This window comes from Amblyomma maculatum, chromosome 7 (genome assembly GCF_055883805.1).
Source record: "Amblyomma maculatum isolate TAMU_Amacu chromosome 7, ASM5588380v1, whole genome shotgun sequence".
Taxonomy (NCBI): Eukaryota; Metazoa; Arthropoda; class Arachnida; order Ixodida; family Ixodidae; genus Amblyomma; species Amblyomma maculatum.
Window position 1 is genome coordinate 46816375 of NC_139350.1, and position 13761 is coordinate 46830135.

Sequence of the window (13761 nt, forward strand, 5' to 3'; positions counted from 1 at the left end):
GGTACCTGGCGGACAATTTTGTTTCAGGAGCGCACTCTCGGCTCAGAAATCCTTCACTGCCGAAAATTTTCTCGTTCTATAATTGAGAGCGCTCTAAAACGCCCGCTCCTAGTGGTCGCCGTCGCCATCTTGAAAAGTTATGTCACGGGATGCTGCGATTGCGTCGTGGAGGCGAAAAAACAGATGACGTCGCGCACCTAATTATGCCCGTGGTTTTCGACTATTTTTGCAGAGCGCGATGAGACGGTCTAAAACGATTTAGAGCATTTTTAGAGCGAAAATGGCGGCGGCGTCCGCGGTGGTCTACACCACTCCACCGAGTGGTGGCTGCGGCGCTGAAGTGACAACGCCGGCTCGAGCAACGACGAAGGGCGGTGTGTGAGAATGCGTTCTACTTGTTCGGCGAGTTGGTCCGACGCCTATTTCGACTTGAAAATGCGAAAGCGGAATGGTGGTGCGACGAATGCGCCGATGAACTGTGATGAAGCTCGCAGTCGACCGCTCTGTCGGTGCGGCTGTCATGCGTTCTCCGATCCTATTTTATGCGAAGCATATTACTAGAGCAAGCCTCAGCTCCTCGAGCGCGGCGGTGTCGCCACCATTGACCTTTCATGACCTACCACGTGATGCGTGACGCCACGACAGAGGAGAGACCGGGCTGCATCTCGCGCCATCGAGCGCGGCGTCGCTACCAAGGGGTGCCACGTGATGCTTGACGTCAGAGCAGAGGAGAGATGGGCAGCCGGCTCGCGCGGTCGAGCATGGCGTTGCTACCAATGCGCTTCCCACTTCTACCGTTAGGCAGAAGTGGGCAGTTTTATCTTTCTTCTCATAATGGCGTTCTTATAGCGAGGCACGCGCTCGTATGCACTACCTATCGTTTCCTCGTCTAGGTAACAAAACAAATTGCGTGATTCGGTTTTGAACAGTTTTCGTAAGGACCGCTTTATGGGCTTCGGTGGTGTAATTGAAGGACCACCGTGGCGGTGATATGACTCGAAGGGTATACATGACGTGACCTCACAACCATGCCTAGTGAAGACGACACGACCGTTGCTGCATGTCAAGCCAGCTGGACATGGGTAGTTTACGGGGAGCCTTTCCCATATGACCGTGTTGTTGTACTACCGTATTTTCGAGATGAACGAGTCATGCTATTGCCGAGTTTAACCAAGGAAAACCGTGTATTTCCGAGTTTAACCAAGGAAAAACCGTGCATTTCCAAGCCTAGCCACCAATATGCTTCGCATCTGACTAGGCTTAACCTTAGCTAAGCCTCAGCATATATATATTTTTTTTTCCTCCGGAGGATTTCAAGTCTCCGCAAGTAGTCGGCCTCTTATAACCGACGGTGAGCAAGTGCGTGCGTCAAATTGCTGAACTTGACTGCTGCAAAGTTGGCGCTGAAGGATGGTTGGGCTCCGCAGTGCACCCAAAGCAAAAGGCGAAGGTGACATACAGTACAAAACGAATGAAAACGAGCGAGGTTGGTAGTGTACGCTCAACCGCGTTGGTTTTCCCCGTGTTCGTTCTAACTGAAGCATTTGTGTGTGAGACGTTCGTGTGAACATAAAAGTTTATTTTGCCCAACGGAGCGCGCTCCGCGGTCGATCTTTTGTTTCCGTTTCTTAAAGAAAAATAAGCAAAGCCTCGATTACACTGCTTTCGATATGATTTCTCCGCGCCTTTAGGACGATCATACAGTACCTTAACTTCAGACGATGCGCTAAAGCCGGCACTAACCGTGGAATCTCAAAGCGTTTCAGAGTAGCTCGGCTAAAAACACTGATCGGCCCAAAATTTGTGACGTCATATATGACGTCACAAACAACGTCATAGGTCACGTGATATTTTATGACTTAATGTCCGGATAAAGGGTGCACGTGTTTTCCCTAGACTGGCCCTGGATTCCCCATGCTTTTCAGAGCGCCCGGACATTGGCCTGGACGCGACCCTGCGGCATGGCCGGCGAGCGCGCAAGCAAACGGCAGCTGCCCAGCCGATGGCCGTTGGCGGAGAGGCGCGAGGTCTAGTTTGCGTGCGGTGCGGACACCGCGGAAACGGCAGCGATGTCAAATAACATATGCGCGCTTCGAGCCGCGAAGAGGTTTCCGAACCAGCCTGTCACACCACACGAATTGCCGGGGAAATCACAGTTTAATTGCTTTTCCTTTATCTAGATCTGTGCGAGACCTTTCGGCGACAAAAACAATCGAGGTTCGCCAACGCGGTTTGACCTGTTAGTAGGCTGGTCGGGCGAATTTTCTAGTGACAACTGTGCACCATGTTTGCGGTGATTCCGCTCTTCTGCACATTTCGTATATTAGCAAAACGTTTCCTTGCAAAATAGCTTTCTCGGTGCGACGTCTTTCAGGCGCGCAGGCTGTCGTCAATGGTCGCCCGTCCCGTTGCCACGCGTCCCGATGTAATTCGGTCTTTTTCTAAGCGAAATAGTTCATTATGAATTGTTTTAACCAGAAATGGGCTTGGTGACCGCTCTTATTGGCTAAAAAGGGCCTAATTTCCTCACTCCAAACTAATGTGCCGGCGAATGCATATGATGCCGACCGGCAACACCGCGGCGCCGGCGCTATTATAAGCACATCCTAGCTGCAATAGCTAGCTAGTCGATGACTGTAGGGGGCAAAAAAAAAATGGTTTGAGGACAAAGGGAATAGAGATACATACTAGGTCATTTGACTCTACAAATTTTTTAAGCCAGAATTGTGATGCTGGGAGTGATATGTTGATTAGGAAAAAAAACAACTAAATAAGCTGTGGTATTAAAGGATGACCTCTCACTGTTTTGGTTACCCTGTTGTTAAAAACAATTAGGTGCCTAATGAATATCCTATTCTCATTTGGGCTATGATTATTATACAACTATGTAAGTCATTTCACATTGATCAGGGCTTGTTTTAGATTAAGTTTAATAAAGCAAATCCTCATCTTGCACTTGGAGCATCATGCCTTCATACCTCAAATAAAGTTGAGGGAGCATATCGTAAAGTCGCAATTAATACAACTGGATTTCGGAACATTCAGCCTCAGGATTTCAGGCTAACAAGAAGAAATGTTGTATATGGTTACTAAGGTGGTCATGTTATATTTGGGCAACTATAGGGGCATTATAAGATATGTACTTTTTAAGTAGTACAGAACTGTGCGTAGCCTTTAGAAAACATGAAAATATTGCAGTGTATCACATGAAGAGTAATGGCATTGTATGTTTTGTAAGTGTCAGCATATGTTTACTGTCAAATTGAGATCCATATGATGCATGCATCTTTTAATGACTTAGTGCTTGTTCTGATGCAACACATGGACCATTTCAGCTTGTCATGCCTTCGCATGTCTAATATGTAATAAACAGCGTCTTACGTCTTCTGCATTTCTTTCACGGCAACAAGTTTTGCATCCATCATATGTGTCAATTGTGATTTTTAACTGGGCCTGTAGCCTGAAACAGACTGCTGACTGCCATCACAAATTTGTTTGTTATATATTCAAACACTGCAAACATTGCCGGGGAAATCACAGTTTAATTGCTTTCCCTTTATCTAGATCTGTGTGAGACCTTTCGGCGACAAAAACAATCGAGGTTCGCCAACGCGGTTTGACCTGTTAGTAGGCTGGCCGGGCGAATTTTCTATTGACAACTGTGCACCATGTTTGCGGTGATTCCGCTCTTCTGCACATTTCATTATATATGTTATATATGTGCTACACTATTTTTCTTTCCATTTAGTTGTGCGATACAAAAAACGAACTTCCCCCATCGAAGAAAGCCTTGACGACAAAGTAGGTGATGGTATTGCGCTCAGGTGTGTTCATGAGGAGGGGGGATGCCCTGCGTTATTGCACCGGATGTCGCAGACCTACGCCATTGGGGGTTAGAAATGGAGTGCTTTCATGGGATACAGAGGAATGAATACAACCGGTCATGGAGACTGCAAACATGCGCCTTATGTGCACTTCGCCCTCGTTTTTGTCTTCTTTCTGAGTTGTAAACCATCAACAGGTAGCAAGGCTCGCATGCAACGGGTACCTTATACGCATGAACGTTGATCCCAGTTGAATTCCAGTTGGGGATCCATTGTTATCCAACTGGTATGAACTGGAAGTTTGTTCCTTAAACCATTTACATCAGTTAGGATTTTTGCCTGGGTTATTTCAAAATAATGTAAAAATGTTATATATGTGCTACACTATTTTTCTTTCCATTTAGTATCTCTTTCACACAACCTCAGAGTTCAAAGACAATTATTTATCAAACAGCACTTGTGAATATATCCAAGTGGACACTTCTTTAATTGCACAATGATGGCATAATGCAATGAAGAATAAGTTAATGTGGTCCACCACTTCAGTTTGCAAAAGACTTATGAAAGAGAAAGGTAGCATGCACTATAGCCAATTTTTAACAAAATTTTCTGGGCATATGCCACCTTTTATGCAACTAATATGTCAACAGCAAAAAAAAAGGGGGGGGGGGGGTGCAAAGATGAGGAGTAAAATGAGTATTTGCTGAATTTCAGGCTGTCCAGACATTGTGGGATTGCTTTTCAGGATATAAAAAGGCATTTTTTTTAGCATAAAGGAGGAGTTAGAAACCTTGCTGTCCCTATAGACAAGCGTCAGCCCGTGACGTCGGTGGAGATGCGGCGGCGCTGGCGGCAGCAGTGACTTTCGTGGTGTAGGCAAAAGCGCGAGCAGTCTGCATTGTGGATGCGCGGCGCTTGCCGTGTTTTCGGGCATAGTTCCCAATATTTCTGCAAACTGTGGTGCGGTTGACTGCGCCTTGAGGCACAAAAATAAAATGGCAATTGTTTTAACATGTTTCTTGCGGTCGAATTAAGATGAGAGCTAAGGGCAGCGGCGTTGAGCGCGACAAGTAGACTCTTCGGTGACGGATTGCCTTCGCGGCTAACGTGCGTTGCACTTCTGCACTGAAACTAGATCAGTTCGTTTGCAGCCCTTAATTGTCATGATTGCATTTCGGCTGCACGATGAATAGCGCAAGAACAAACGCCTGCAGCTCGTGCCCGTTTTGATATACTATCAAGTCAAGTTTAGACGCGATATTCTGTGTGCATATATGACCCCACGGGGAAGCTGCACTGTGAGTTCCATTCACCTGCAGTACTGCCCGGGTATATGTTCACACAGAAAAGGACACAAAAGCTGCTGCGAAGGTAATTGCAATTACCTTGAGCGGTCACTCAGTGTGATATTGCCGAAATAATAGGCACGCACTTCTATAGTAGCTTTTTTTTTTTCTGCTTTTACATTCGCGAGTTAACGATCTTCATCACCGATTTTATAGTAAACATGTCCTGCAGTGTTATTTCTCATATTTTTAAATTTATTTTTGGAGGTCATTATAAGATCTTGACGAACGAATTAAATATCCACGTACAACCTAGCTCTGATCGAGTAGAATATTTAAGTATATAGGGTACGTGGAGTTTAATGTCCCAAAGTGGAATCGGCTGAGGGGTACAAAATCAGTAGATTAAGATGACGCGCATTTGAATAAAAAATTTCCAAGTGTATTAAAAAAGCTCAGCAGATCGCGCAAATTTCGATGCAAGCGATCATGGAGGAACGTTGCATTTGCACTCATGCGTCTCTCCTATAGAGCAAAGAGAATAAAATGAGAACATTCTTGCGGGCATGTACATATTAACCTGGGAATGACCTTGGCTACGTCTGTAAGATGAGACAGACGTCAGACGTCTTTTTTATCGAGCAGCCGAAAAGAAGTTGGCAGAGGCGAACATGTTAAAAGAACTAAACGATTGAGTTCTTCTTATTAAATATGAAATTATATTACTTAAGTTGCTGGTAAAGAGAGCTAGAAATGGGATTTCTTTTTCACTATATATATAGTTGCCGATTTCTTTACTGTGAAATTGCTTGAAGCAGCAGAAAGCCAGTCAAAAGAGATCGTCATATAAAAAACACAATTCAGTCATTCATACTGTCGTCCTCCTTGCATGCGCCAGGAATAGGCCCGGGAGTTTAACAGTGTTCACTATTAGTCTCTCTTATACATTGCGCTTTCTCGTTTTTATTTAGCTTAATCACTCACTACAGTCGCCTACGTACCGTAGCTACGCGCTGTTGAGGCCACGGAGAAGGAAGCCAATGCAGTGCTATTTGCCAGGTAATTCCAGCAGTAATCGGCTGATAATGAGCTGAAACACTCTCCAATCATAAACCAAACTATTTCTACGCACAAGCGAAGCTTACGCTTCAGGATATTCGCACGCGCAAACTGGTTTCGAAGGCAGCGTCGATGGCGCAGTGTAGGCACACTGCGCTTTTGCCTACACCCCTTGTCGCTGCCGATCGCAGCGCCACCTTTGTTTACAAACATGACGCTTGTCTATAGGGGGGGGTGTGGACTGCATCGGGTGCAGTGCTCAGGGAAGTGTGGCTAGGAATGGGGGGGGGGGGGGGGGGGGGAAGGTAGAGGGTGAGAATGCAAAGAAAAATGAGTAGGCACGGATGCTTTTTTAGGAAGTGCTGCAATACTGTGGGCCTTGAGTTCTTTTCCTCAAGAGAATGCTTTCTCTCATTTGTTCCTCTAAGAGAAGGTTGTTGTTAAAATGAGAGATACAAGTCAGTCCATCATTCAATCAAACCTGATGACCCCCACTGTTACTCCGCTGCTGAAGGCCAGTGAGACTAAATGTATTGTTAGTTAGCAAGGCATCACTGCTCATTGGTAACTTTTTTTATTTGCATGGAGGCTACAGTAGTCTGTGACATTGCTTTTCTATGTTGCTTGCACCTATAGCATGCAGTACCTGAAGCAGTAAATGCTGCACAACTTCATTTGCAGACAAAGCACCTATACCTTGACAAAGTGGTGGCTAAGTTGGATGATTTAAAGCTCTTTAAAGATGATGTATGGCCACAGTGTGTAACGCTATTGAGCAGAAATACATAAAATCAAATGAGCTCAGAATATCAGTAGACAGGCCCCAGAAGTTAAAAAAAGAGTATGGTAGGGAAATGTGTCTGAGGTTCAGGGTTTTCATTGCAGGAAGAAAATAAAAGGGGTGATGCTTAACTGTACTGGTAGATTTTATGCCGAGCTCTGCATTAAATCAAAAGCGATTTTAGAAGCCGCAGAACATATCTCGTCCTCTTGAAGTGAAGAAATTTCTTTATTCTACTGAGGAACCTCTCAAGCCTTAAAGTATGTATTCCGAAGCTTATATCCTTCTACGACAAGCTGTCTGATAGAGCACATTTCATCAAAATTCATTGGCTGAGGAGACACCTCAAATTAAAATGGCAAGCATTGGACTCTAAGAGGCCAACAGTTGGGCAGCATTGGAGTTCCCCAGATTGAGATTTTCTAGAGCCTCTCCCCAGCCTGCAATATTCCTAATATATTAGTGTCTGTTGTATCCTGTGAGAGGAGGAGGTTGTACCCTGTGAGGAGGAGGACCTATGATGGGTCAGTGCATGCTTTCAGATCTTGCATTATCATCTCTCGAAGGTGAGCTGGCAAAAAACATTGATTTTGACAAACCGAGTAGCAACTTTGAAGCTTTAAAGACCGAAAAATGAAAATGTTGGCATTTTGGGTTTTTTTTTTTGCTTTATGCTCTTTAGATCAATACCCGCTTTCAAAACAAGATTTATAATATCTGAAATTAGTTGCTCAAAGCAAGATGACTTCAGTGTTTCCCACTTTTTGTACACAAGCAATTTCTATAATCGATCGAGGGGTATGCTTATTTCATTTGTGCGGCAGGCTTAATTATGCACTTGTCCCTCTGCAAACTTCGTCTTTTACAGCGTAGTCATTGAAGGCCTCAATTATGATTGCTTGTTTGTTTTTGTAACTTCAGTTCTTTTCTGTGTGTTCGAGTTGTCCTTTCGCTATTAGCAAGCTTACTTCTCAAATGGCATTTCTATGCCCATATTTGCATGTGAACGCTCAGTCTAATATTCTAGCAGGTTTGTATTTACTTTATTCTTTGTCATTGTGGCCGATGTAATTGCAATTGTCTGTGCATGTTCAAAGCTTTCAACAGTCCTTATGAAGAGTTTGTGGAAGCATAAAAAATATGAACTGCAATACAGCACATTGGCCAGTTCTCGAGGCTTTTGCTAGCACTGCGCTATGCCTGATGTAAACGAAATAGTTCACAATGGCACCGTGTTATAATCCTAGTCACATCTGCCAGTTTGCTACTTTTTAGTTACTGTGCGTGTGCGCATTACCAAGTATTTCTACATGTTCAAAGTTTGGAATTCTTGTGGTTTTTATATGCCCTTTTATTTGTGTGGTCCCAATCTAGAAATTCATCTGTCAAAAACCTCTATTTAGTTCTTCACAAATGCGCCTTTCTTAAGAAAAGAAAAAAATATGACATGTCCCTCATAATATAGCTTATTATCAGTTGTGGGGTATGCTTGTTACGTTGAAGTCTTAAGAAATGAAGGAAAAAAATGCCTCTGCTTGCACCATGTTGTGCGATACAAAAAACGAACTTCCCCCATCGAAGAAAGCCTTGACGACAAAGTAGGTGATGGTATTGCGCTCAGGTGTGTTCATGAGGAGGGGGGATGCCCTGCGTTATTGCACCGGATGTCGCAGACCTACGCCATTGGGGGTTAAAAATGGAGTGCTTTCATGGGATACAGAGGAATGAATACAACCGGTCATGGAGACTGCAAACATGCGCCTTATGTGCACTTCGCCCTCGTTTTTGTCTTCTTTCTGAGTTGTAAACCATCAACAGGTAGCAAGGCTCGCATGCAACGGGTACCTTATACGCATGAACGTTGATCCCAGTTGAATTCCATTTGGGGATCCATTGTTATCCAACTGGTATGAACTGGAAGTTTGTTCCTTAAACCATTTACATCAGTTAGGATTTTTGCCTGGGTTGTTTCAAAGTAATGTAAAAATGTTGTCAGTGTTGTTCAAGTTACTGCCTATGAAGCAACACAATTTTACAAAAAAAACAATGGTTGTGAGCCGCCTCATGCATTTATTTTTTCGTTTTGAAAATGTTTCAAGCTACAATAATTGCCATGTCACTTTGCATAAAAGAAGCTCTAGCTTTTTACAGGAATGGTTTTAGAGTGTGCTAAAGAAAGAAAGTGTAAAGAAAGATAGAATAGTGACATGTGGCCTCTTTTATGCATGATGTTTGTGTGCCGCACATGAAGTGAAAAGATATCTCTGTTGGTTAACGGCTTTGCACTCAGTGGATTGGTCATGCAGTGTTGCATGACAGACCACCGAAGGCCCAATACATCCTACAAAAGACTAAAAATGAGAAAACATGACAATGAAGTTGAAGGCCCATGATCTGCCAGGAAACAATGGGGTGGCTCTGAGAAGGACTTTTATATTGGCAGTAGTAAGGATGGCAGTCCTCTACTTTGTGGCTCTTCACTTCGCAGTGACAACACTGGTGTATACTGCACTAACACCTACTGTAGTTTTGACTATGCTGTCAGTTATTCTGAGAGCTGCGGCAGTGAGCATCAGCCAGTGCTCTAAGTTTCAAGTGTTCATTTGTAAAAGATATGTTCTAGATCCTGCTAAAGAGTCTTGTATTATCCAATTGAGTTTCCAGAATTTACACTTTCTCTAGAAGCTCTCATTCCATTTAGGCATCTTTCCATTCTTTCCAATTAGAATTTTCAGCCCTAATTGAATATCCATAATCAAATGTCTTCCAGTTTCCAGATGACCTCCCGGCTGGAATAAGTACTTAGTCCCAACTGCATAGTTTTAACTCTCTGTAAACAGGCAGTTTATTTTTATTATAGGCTGCTAAGTTATGGTCATCTTACAGGTTAGAATTGTTATTCCTAATGAACATCCAACCTGAATGGACAATTGTTATGCATGATGAAACTTTAATTCAAACTACATTTCAATGATGCATTGTGTGTGTGCTGGCTAAGATTTTAAAGGAAGCTGGTGCATTTCGCTCCCTAGTAAAAATACACCCAAACATATTGGATTTCAAAAGGCTTTGCAGTTAAAAATTTTGCAACTAATTTCAAAGTCCAATCTGGAGTCAATGAGTTCAATTCGAGCATTATAGATAGTCTCGAGAGGTAAATTAAATGTTTCAGAGAGCAACTCATGCACTTAGGTCCTGGACCCATTTACAAAGGAGCAGCAGACGTTAGCTGCAGAGTAGGATAAAAAAATTACACATTTAAAAAAAAGTGCAAGAATTAGAGACCCTGTGTCTAGAAGATCTATTATTGTGAAAGTATTACTTCGCTATGTTCACAGATTTCTGTCCGCAGACCGCGTCCGCATCCGCAGAACATGTCTGCAAAATCGTGTCTGCATTAGTTGTGAGTAATAGACAATTGGTAGAGGTTAATGAGTGGTGTCAATCGATGGAGGGTGATGTAATGTTGCAGCAGCAACCGTTCTTTTGCATTGCTCGAATGCAGATTCTGCAGCACTCTTTAACTTTGCAACATTTCTGATATTACACCCTAAAAAGTGTATTCATAGCTGTTTTCACAATTTCAGGAATACCTGTTTAAGTTCATTCAGTGAGACCATTAGATTGTGTTTTATTGATTGCAGGTTGCACCGAGTGTGAAAGTGCGGAGAAACCAGAGGTCGGTGTTTTGAGTTACAAACGGAGTGGCTCTAAATTGCAGCAGTGCCATCGAGTAAAGAAAGCTTTTACTGTCCTGCCAAGAAAAATAGTAAACATGCAACAAGTGGTACTCATAGTTAAAGATAATTATACTGTATTCTGCAAGGAGGTGTCATGTCGTCAACCGGCGGTCAATATCGGTTATGTAAGAAACACATTTAATTTACTGAGAATTATCATTTTATTGATATTTGTTCTTATGGTGCTTGCCCACATAAAACTGCAATACCTTATCTGTGTGGACTTGTATAATTAAAGGCAAGGACAGTACCACATCAAGATAAAGCTCACTCATTGAAGAAATCTTTTTTTTTTTTTTTGCAGCGTTTATATGAATTTCCTATCTCAAATGAAAAAAACTCGCACTAAAACTTATGCGAGTTTCTACAAGGTCAATATTTTTATTATAGATCGGTAGCCATTTCTTACATCATTTTCTTTTTCAGGCTCAAAACAAAATAGTTTTTCTGTGTTTATTTCTTCATGAAATTGGACCATGCAAACGATTTTTCAAGTAAATAATTTCAATGTAAAAGAGTCTCATTGAGATCAAAGCCAGTAATAAACACACTTTTATCAGCATACATGATGAGCTGAACACTGTTGTGAATATGAATTCTGTCATTTATGTACAAATTCGGCAAAAGTGTGCCTAATACTCTTCATTGAGGTACTAAAAAAAAATATATAAAGGATGATTTGTTTTTGTTACTGTTCATCTGATTCCTTGAATGGTACTTGATTCAATTATTTTCAATACCTTTGTGAGTGCTGGTAATTCCAGAAAATATCTCTACGAACGTGTGCTCCATGCTCTAGCAGATTTCATAGAGTTCCCTGATAGAATATTGAGCTTTTATATTAGCATTGCATGCCATTTCCATAATTTCGACTCCCTTAATTGTACGAAATGTTGGCACAGAGCTGAACTGTTGCCATTGAATTGGACTCCAAATTGTTGACTGGGGGCCAATACGTACGTGGTTTGGCCAGAGTAGCTCTTTAGACACAGTGACAGACACAGCGACCAATGACAATTTTTATTTAAGGAATATGTCAACAAAAGTTAACTGAAAACATGGCAACCGCTCACCTCATGCATTTTTACTATACAAAGGCACACTGCACTTGAACCTTGTCTAGGACGCCTAGGCTTTCGTTAAAAAAAAAAAAAAAAGGCGTTGTACATGGTATCGAATCCAGGTGCGTACACTTCTGCCTTTTCCCATGCTCTCGAGTTAAGTGATCCTTGGATGGCGACTATAACCTTCGAAATGTGATGCATTTATAAAAAAAATACACAGCGGCACAAAGCCGCACTGTATATTGTAGCCTATCGAGAGGCCTATAGTTTGTCGTCACTGCAGCACTGGAGAGAATGACGCTGGCCATGTGCTAGCTGCAGCAGCAGCTGTGGTTAGCGTTCGTCGCGGCAGCAGAATGACGCTTGCCACGTGTTCTGCAGCTACTGCACGAAGACTCGAAAGAATGTGTGAGGGAAGCAGGTAATAAGCGCTGTAGCACTTTATTAAATCAAATTTGACACGATTACGCATGTGTGTATTTACGTATAACCTGGTAAAGAGGCATAGCGCACAAGTTATTTTGGTGGCCGCGGCGATTGATACGAAGCCACGTGCAACATAGACAGGGAAGAGGAGTACGGGATGTGCAGGTCTGCGGTCTGCCAGGAAGCATTGGGGCGGCCCTGATAAGGGCCGTTTGGATGCGCAGCAACGTGACGGCGTGGCGAACACAACGCCCTGCACTCGTCCGTGGCCGTTTGCCGTGCACCGTCAACAGTGGTGCACTACATCGTACACAGCGCCTGGTTATGCTGCCCTGGATGCTGTAGCGATGCTCACTGTAGACATTTACGAGGGTTGCGGCAATGATCTTGGACAGCTGATCGATGCCGTGATCCCTGACATGGGCTGCTGCGTACAAAGAAAATCCTCGGCCTCCGCAGCATACAGGAAGCGGTGTTGTAAAAGAGTAGAAAAAAGTTGCATTATGAACATAGCGGTTTGATGAATGTGCAACATATGACAAAACTTTCGACAAAGAAATCTGCATTCCTGCACCTCAATCAGGGTTGAGAATAATACGCACGGCAGACGTGCGCCTCAGCATAGCAGTCAGGCAGCAGTTAGTTGCCGACGGCAGATGTTTTTGTGGAGGTCTCCATAGCTGTGGCCGATTTTTTTTTTTTTTTGAGCACGAGGAGCGTCCATGCCACGAGCTGCTGCTGCATGAGGTCCTGGAAGCACGTGGGGAGAGACAAGCGATACAGAACTTATAAATAAGCAAAATGCGAGACAATTTTGCGCAATTTATACTTACCTTGACGGTGCTTGCGATCTCCCGCAGGTCGTCGCCATTATCACCGTCATTCCGTCCAACGTACAGCACGGATCGGCGTGCCGAAAGCGCATTCACGTAAACGCGCAGACCCGTCATCGTCGAGCACCTCTGTGACTGAACATGCCGCAGCCATCCATGCAGCAGCGAGATCCACGAACCGAATGCCGGAATCGTGCGCGTTGCCAGAGCAGGAGGGGCACCTAGCGAGTATCTTGGGACGAAAAAAAACAAGCAAACAGAGTTTTTGACTACGCAACGTCCGGTTAAGCATCGAGCCAGACTCAAAAACGTCACGCCAGGCCGCGGCGTGTCCATCAATCAGCATTTCCAGCCGAGCTGCACCGAAACGCTTCTGTGGAATCGGCTGTTTTACTGAAGGGCGCTATTTGCACGGTTTGTTTACCTCTGCCAGCGTGCCCTCAAGGCAACAGAGGTTACCCACAAGAGCGTTTAATTGCAAAACTGCAGATGCCTCTTGATTTTTTTGATGATGTTGAACTTGTAATGCGACTTCTTAAAAAAGTAAAGCGTTAGCTAATTTATTTACACGTTATATGTACAAAAAAGATAGCAAACGGCTCCTTGACGTGCGAATAAACCTCTTGCCGTGAAAATAAACGGCCTGGGGCGGCACCCCGGCGATCATTGGTTGATTCCAATCCTCGTCGCGCGTTGACGTCTCGCTGAGGCGTCACAGCGTCGTCATTTTGACGTCACGCTTTAAAAC

At 43.6% G+C, this 13761-nt stretch overlaps 1 protein-coding gene across 6 annotated transcripts in view; it reads left to right on the plus strand.

Annotated features, from left to right (window-relative positions):
* LOC146183132 (26S proteasome non-ATPase regulatory subunit 3-like) overlaps positions 1-13761 on the plus strand; it is a 178811-nt gene that overhangs the window by 64339 nt on the left and 100711 nt on the right. The window lies entirely within an intron of this gene.